The sequence below is a fragment of the Hyaena hyaena genome, unplaced genomic scaffold, assembly GCF_003009895.1.
Source record: "Hyaena hyaena isolate Hyena2069 unplaced genomic scaffold, ASM300989v1 scaffold_84, whole genome shotgun sequence".
Lineage (NCBI taxonomy): Eukaryota > Metazoa > Chordata > Mammalia > Carnivora > Hyaenidae > Hyaena > Hyaena hyaena.
The window spans coordinates 868,168-876,134 of NW_024080716.1; the positions used below are offsets into that span (position 1 = coordinate 868,168).

At 49.0% G+C, this 7,967-nt stretch overlaps 1 long non-coding RNA gene across 1 annotated transcript; it reads left to right on the forward strand.

The window, feature by feature from the left end:
- The first annotated feature begins 238 nt into the window (after window positions 1–238).
- LOC120233101 lies at window positions 239–3,584 on the forward strand. Its single transcript, XR_005528717.1, has 3 exons — window positions 239–295; window positions 2,585–2,765; window positions 3,326–3,584. It is a non-coding gene; the product is annotated as an uncharacterized LOC120233101 (long non-coding RNA).
- The last annotated feature ends 4,383 nt before the right edge of the window (window positions 3,585–7,967 follow it).

A 7,967-nucleotide genomic window follows, 5' to 3' on the forward strand; every position in this document is an offset into this window, starting at 1 on the left:
AGTGTGCGCATGTGTGCACGCGTGCACACACACACACACACACACACCGCACACCAATACCTCCCAAGAGACTCCATCCACCCCATAGGCAGGGTTGGCCATTCTTGTGGCCTGGGTTTAAATCCCAGTTCCTCCGTTTTGCTTTGTGTGACCCCAGCCAGTGCATTAACTCTCTCTGAGCCTCGGAGTCTTGTCTGTGAAATGAGCACACTAACAACCCCTGTTCTGTCTGTCTCAAGACACGTCGGCACCTCACACACTGAGAAGCCGCAGAAGGCAAGGATGTAAGACTGTGGTAAGAATGCCACCTAAGGAAGTCGTGTAAGAATGCTATGGGTTCCAAATGGCCCGCAGCACCTATGCCTTGTTTGCTCTCTGTAAAACCTGGCTTCTACTACCTACATGTGAGGAAGGTCAAAGCCAAAGAAGTCCCAGAATCACCCCCTGGGGTGATTCTTCACTAAAAAGAAGAAGTGAGACAGAGGTCGCACAGTTAGTGGCCGAGAAGGGACCACAAGCTCTCCTCTCACAGTGTCACAGTGCGCCGCCACTGCCCTCGCACAGGACAATCAGTGAGGTAAAGGATGAGGAAGTAGTTTGCCAATTGTATCGGTGGCTGTTATCATTGCAGCGCGTAACGTTCTTTCCCCCACAAACCTATCCTAGGGCGGAAAAGTGCCATCATTAGCCATGTCTTCAGGGCCACAGTGAAGGGTGATTATCTGACCAGGGTGAAGCACACCAATACCCAAGACCACCCCATCAAGAGTGTTCATCTGAATAAAGATAAATGTCACCTAGCCAAGGACAGGACCCCGGGGGCACGGGTAGGCTGTGAGGGGCAGTGGATGGCACAAAAGACCAGAGGTGGTTTTCCCGTTACAAAGGAAGGAAAGCTCGGGTGGGGACACAAGAGGGAACGTAAGAGTCCCAACCCCAACTGGCTAGAGGAAAAGTTAGGCAGAGCAGGAAAGCCCGGCCCTGAGCAGCTGACAGGCTCCCCCACTTCCCTGAGAGCAGGTGGAATTGGAACCCGCTCTCGAAGCTTTCTCTTAGTAGGCAGACTCCACGGGGGCAGACACCCCATCTCGGGATTCCTCAGTGGAGAGTTTGTTTGTCCCAGGGGACTCACATGCCACATTGCAGCTTTTAATCTAAACGCCAAATCTCATCTCCTAGTGAAGATCTCCAACTTTCAGAAGGCCTGGGCCAGCTCACAGCCCAGGGAGCTGACTCTGCTCTGCGTCCCTCGTGTTGCCCATCACTTCCGCCGCTCCGCTGCTCCTTCCAGGTGTAATTGTTCTTCTATACATCCATCCATTTGGCAAATATTCACAGAGCCCCTACCGTGGGTCAGGCACCATGCTTGTTATGGTGAAGACAATGAGGGAGCCCTGCCTGATCGTCCAGGCTTCACTGAAATGTGGAAGCAAAGATGGGCTCAGTCCAGAGCCCAGAGCTGAGCAAATCCACCTTCTGCTACTGGAAGGACCATGTTTGGCACAAATGTCCTAAATAGAATTGTACATGGTATATCCAGACAACCCGACCCTCTCTCTATAAGGACGTGAGCGGAATTGGTTTGTGTATCGGCACATAGGAGGTAGTTGGGCTCTCCAGAGGCAATTCCCAGCTCCGTGGGCCAGTTATGACCTTGGGTAAGTTCCCTCCCCTGTCTGAGTCTCCTTTTCCTCCTCTGGGTAATGGCAATAATCATATTCTTTCCTCATGAAGCCGCTATGAGAATTAGATAGGATAATGTGTCTCCAGCTCTGAGAACAGTTCCTGCGTGGCAGGTACCCCATAAAAGATTATCATTACAGGTGAACGGAGGCCAAGGGGGCCCATGACTCACCTAATGTCTCTCACTTAGTTGGGAGGAGAAGCAAGGTGGGAACTAGATGCCCCAACACCAAGCCAGTGCGCTTTCCACTACTTGGGCTACTCCCTTCCCACCAGGGAATCCGCAAAGTGAAATTCGCTATATCCCATCTGAACGTTTAAACAAACTAGGGAATTTGAGATTGTATTTCCATACAGAGCCTTTCTTATTTGGGCCACTAGAAAGATTATATTTCTTCCACTCAAGTAACCCCATTGCCACCAGCCAATCATCTGTCTCACCCTCCTGGCTAAGGAAACTGAAGCCTCTGACTCGATGGCCAGCAGTCAGGGACAGTGTTCCGTCCCAGCCACATCCCGCTGAATCACCGTACCCCTGCAGCCCGAATCTTCACAGTCACTTCCCCAGCTCACTTTTTTGCTTAGATTGGGTGCTGTTTTCACAATCCCACTGGGTAAGAGGTTTGCAAGCAGGTGCAATATCTGTGAGTTTCTACGTGAAGATCTGGGGCCCTGCAGTGTGTCAGCGGGTCCACCCAATTCACAGGCAGGGCAGTGGCGAGCCAATGCCAGAACTCAGTGAAATGAACAGACATATTTGTGTCACAGCAAAGTGTGTTTAACAGCCCGCTGATAAGTCACAGCCGAAGACCTAACCACGTGCTGATTTCCACTGAATCAAAAGGTGTTAGGTTGGTGCGGCTTTAGAAATGATTTGCTCTGATCTCCCTTTCTCTTGAAGGCGTGCCAGAGTCTTCACTTGGAGATCAGAATAAAAAGTAACCGAATGTCGGGGTTCAGAGTTTGGCCCCTGTCGCCAAACTACCTAGACTCAATTCTGGTTCTGCCATTACCATGAGGACTTGGCCAACCCACATCACAGAGCTGTGCCGCAGTCTTCTCATCAGTGAAATGGAGTAAAGGTACTTACCTTCTAGGACTGTATGAGAATTGAAGAAATGAATAACTTAACATGTGTTTAGAACAGTGTCTGGAACATAACCAAGCACTATGCGTTTATTTTTTAAACTTTAATTTATTTGTTTAAAATTTACATCCAAGGTAGCATATAGTGCAACGATGCTTTCAGGAGTAGATTCCTTAGTGCCCCTTACCCATTTAGCCTGTCCCCCCTCCCATCATCGGCCCTGCCGAAACACAACTATGCCATGCTTTGCCACTCCAAGCTGTCCTTCTTTATCCTTCATGGGAAAGCCTCACCTCCATACTTGTACGGAAACCACAGGTCTCATCATCTACTAGCTGAGAGGCCTCAGGAAAGTTACTTAACCTCTCTGAGCCTCATGTCCTTTATCTACAAAATGCTGCTATCTAAGAGGAAAGGGCTTTCGTCGAGAAGAAATAAGGGAGTATACAGGGTGTAGCAGAGTACCTCAAGCATAGTAAGAGTTTGGTAAAGGTTGGCTATGATAATAACCATAATAATAAACACGATGTGCATGATTATTCTATCACATCACAGACTTCTATGAGCTGCCCACTGAGTGCTACTTCTCCTTCATTTGAAGTCTTCCTGAATTTGTGACTATCCTCGCATGGTGGTATAGTGGCTTTCCTCCTTACCCTGTCTCTCCTTGTGGAAGCAGGAGCTAGGACTGACCTCCGGATCCTTTGTCTTCTCTAAAAATGGATCCTGCTGTCTAGTAGGTGCTCAGCAAAGGTCTCTTTCATTTGGATGCTCCCCTGGACCCTGGAGGGAGGGCCAGAGAAAGTCAATGGTGCTCCTGAGTGGCTCAGGAGTCATGGGTCCCTCTTAGAAATGAGCTCACCATGCTCATTTCAGGACTCTGCCTGCACAGACACGTGACACAGCGGGACAGCCACAGGGACCAGCTTGTGAACTTTGCCCCCATGCCCCACACCCTACTTCCCAAAGCCTGAGCCAATGCTGTGGCTGGTCACCAGAAAAAACAGGGGAAGTGTGTGCAAGAGAGCAAGTGCATTTATCACTGAGAATCTGCTTGGGAAGTGGGAGAAGGGGAGGGAATAAGTTCCTGGGACTTGGAGAAGGAAAATGGGAGCAGGAGAGAAAGAAGTTATGCTGTTCCGGGCTCAGAAGGAAGAATCGATCGGGGAAATTGTCCTCTGAGTTACACGCAGCTCCGCGACGTGACGAGGGTGAACTTGCAGGGCTCCCAGCTCTCTGATTCATCTGAACCTCAGTCCCTGGTTGGCAGGCACACAGATGCCTCTGCCCCAAGCTGACCTTGTTTGAAATTCCCCATGTTGCCATCATGGCCTGAGCTAAAGTCTGGTCACAGGACTCAGTCACCCTGGGCTGTAGGTCAGTTCACTCACTGTAGCCGTCCTCTCTGAATTTCAGTTTGGAAGGACAGGCTGGCCTGTCCCCTGCCCCTCTCAGGAGTCTGAATCCGAAGGGCGTCCCAGGGATCATGCAGTCTCATCTGAGCCTGGCCCAAAGGGAAAGGTTCACACCACTGGGCAGTGTTGGAGCCAGGGCTTGAACGCAGAGCTCTGACATTCAGTCCAGTGCAGTTTCCACTCCCCCAAGATGCTCCCACTGGCTGCTCACTCTAAGGACATAACCCGTGAAGAAAGAAGGAGGTTGTGAAATACTTCCACTGGAAGCCTAGGGCTGGCCGAACGCCCAGATGGCTCTGTCTCACCCCTCCTAACCTAGTCTCAACTCTGCAGTTTTCATTTCACTTCTTTGTGTTAACCCTTCTTGGCCATGCGGCCGAGGCCTGCCTTCGAGTGAGCAGCCACTGGGAACAGCTGGGCTGACTTCTGCTTGCACCTTCCCGGACATCTCCACCAGTCCAGTGGCAAGACCTTTGTCTTGAGCAATCACCTTGTGCAAACCGACTCTTCCTTGCCTTCCATAATTACTCGGCAGCTCTGCAAAAACAGTCACTCTACTGTTTATTTGTATTTCAAGATCAAGATTGAAAAGCGAGCTTTGTTCTTTCTTTCTTTCCCTTGAGGAAGTTACTAGGGACCTAAGGGATTTCTGGTCTTTGACTCTTAAGCAGTAGCTCAACACACCTTAATCTTCTGATGGCCCCCAGGCTGTGCCAGGTGACACAGAAGGTGCCAAGGGATGTAACGCGATACCCCTCCAGAGGGAGGCTTACCATTCACTCAATATGGCCCCCAACCACTCATCCCCCACGGCCACCAACCAACTCACATTCCCATCCATCGCATCAAGTCAACCTGGGGCATTATCTCCCATGTCCGTTCTGTAGTTTTATAGCTTACAAATCATTTTAACTTCATTGCATGTGGTGTCCTGGACCTCTCTGAACGAAAGGCGGGGCACGTTTTCACATTATAGAAGGAGGTACTCTTATATATTTATGCATATATCTGGGACTGGTTTGACCAAGTTTACGCAGTTAGAAAGAAGAATAGTCAGCCTCTTGACCCTAAGTACACTGCCCCTTGTGGTCCTTCTCTTCCTGGCTGCTCTCCTTATTGTCCGTCTTGCATACAACTAAAAGGAGCTTTCTAGAACACTAGTTTTCTCACACTACTCTCGCATTCACAAGGCTTCCGAGACTCCTAAATGCCTGCAGAATAACATTACAGTGATTCAGCTGGTCTTTCAAAGCCCTCCACATTATGACTCCAAAGTGTCTCCTTAACATTAATTTCATGGCTTCAACTCGATGGGTCTTTTTGAAATCCCTATGATGCCCCATGTACCTTTGGGCTTTTATCTTATTGCTTCTCTAGAGCTCCCCATGCTTCAGTCCAGATTTATCCTTTCATATGCTGCTTCGGTAGGGCTTTCTCCATCTAGAAGTCTCTCCTGGATATCCTCAGCCCACAAGGAATGCTACCTTGTGAAATTCCACAGCCTGCGTCAACCACACTGCTCTCTGGATCTATGGAGCAAATTTGCATCAGAAAGAAATCGAAGCCCGACTCTACCATCTGTCTCCCACCTCAGCCCTAGATGTCTGGGCTTTGCTAGTTACAGGTCATCACATGCATGTATTGGTGGTTATCTACCAAATGTCAGGTTCAAGAAGAGTCTGGGGGTAGGATTTGCCTTCTCATGACTAAACAAGGAACACAATAGAAAAATATTAAAAATCAAAAGTTAAAAGAAACACCTTCTATTCCATCACTGAAGTATTAAATGCACCCTTCTTTATCAAAGGAGGAGAAAGGAGAGAGGGAGGAGGAGGAGGAAGGTATGGAGAGGACTAGCTCAAGTTTAGACCAAAGGAATCTGATTCCCATCTCTGGCTCCTCAGGGCCTTATAGTGAACATATATCATTGGGAGTAGAGTCCTTGTACAATTTCACATGGGAGCCTCAGCTGTCTCAACTGGAAAATATGTATGATTGCCCCTGCTCAGTCCATCTCACTGGGTAGTAAATATAATTGTGCTTTGTAAGTATAAATATCAGACTTATATGAAGGATGGTTAATTTCCAAAGCCTAGGCAACCCCCCTTTCCCTAGCCCTGCCCGGTGTCTTCCCTCTGCTAAAATCCAGGAGACTATCTGGGTCCATAGGGGAGCGAATGCTTCCCTTTGTACCTATGCTGTTGACTGACGGCCGTCTGATGCTGGAAATGTGCCATGATCCTTGAGCTATTATTAGCGCTGGTTAAATTGGCAGAGGGAGAGCATAAACAGGCAGCAGGGCCATCACCAAACTTCTGGTTTCTCATTTCAGGAACCAGTTTCAAAATAAAACTTTTCCTTTAAAAGGGAGTTCATTTCTGTAGCTCTTTGCAACAAAATGAAAGGAAAGGGAATTGGACTTTGCAAGATCAGGGAATTAGTCTTCCCTGAGTTTGCTCAGCCTCAGTCCATAACCCTGAAACATTTGTTCCAAACTGCTACTTGAGCCTTGAAGTTCAGCCAACTTGGGTGGACTTCTGGGTGCCTTCACTGCTGGCTTATCTGAGCCTCAATGCCCTGCCTTGGGACAAATGTCTATGACTCCAAATGGGGCAGATTCTCAGGGAATGGCACCAAGCTTAGGAAGGGAGGAGTTTGGGGCTGACGGTCCCCAGGGTTCTTGATCCTGAGTCCATGCCTATCTCTGAGTTACCCATGAGAATCTATACCTCCCACATTTTCATCTGAGTGCCCTTGGGTTTCAGGCTCCCATGGCCTGGCAGGCTGCAGTGAACCATCCACATAACCTTCCCCCCTGCCCCCCAACACACATTTGCAACCTCGCTTCATTTACCACCCCCACCTCCTCTAAAGCAGCCAAGATATTTTAAAACCCTTGTTTTGATCTTCTTTGCATATCAGTTACACTATTTCTGAGCGTGTTTATTTTTATTTTTTTTTTCCGGTGGTGAGCCCGTTGCTTTGAGCCCTCCACTCGCACGTTTCCACTTCCTCTCACTTTCCTGCGCACTGCTGTGGCCTCCGGGCGTGTGGCTCAGGCTAGGCTGGATGGTTCTCATGGGTCTGTGGCCTTTGATGGAGCCAAAGGAGGCAGATTCTCTTACTACTGGTGCTCCCTTGCTCCTGACATCTGCAGAGGCAGGCTGAAATTCTAGTTAGGTTTTCCCTGCCTCGTTTCCAAAGGATGTGGTTCTGACTACCAGGCTGAGAAGGACGGGACCCGGACTGGGCATGGGGGAGAGCAGACTTTTCATTCCAACTGTGGACTGACCTTCAAAAAATCCTCTACCCTCTTCAGGTTGGACTTAACATTTCTAAAGCTCCTTCTGGCTCTAACATGGTGGGATTCTCACTGCCAGAAGGATCCTGCTCTATCAGCTGACAACATAAGGTCTTAATTGAGGATCAGCTGAGGGCCAGGTCCAAGACGGACCTGTTGGGCGTACAGGGATGACTGAGATATCCCACTCTCAGGGAGTGATGATTGACATTTGTGGGGTAGAGCATCCTCTCATGATAGGATCTTGTGAAATGCGTGTGATATGACTTGTGAGAAGCCCAGGCTAAACCCTGTTGGTAAGTCATTACGTATGCCTAAGTCCACAGCTTTTGTCGTATCACAGCATGCTTAGAAAACGGTACTATTTGCACAGCATACTAGCCAAATGAATAAGGCTGCTCTTGCTAGGTGGCAAGCAACCCATTAATCCTGGCTGCCCTGGGCCTTTCCTGGGCCTTCTGAAGTCCGGGGAGACCATGTT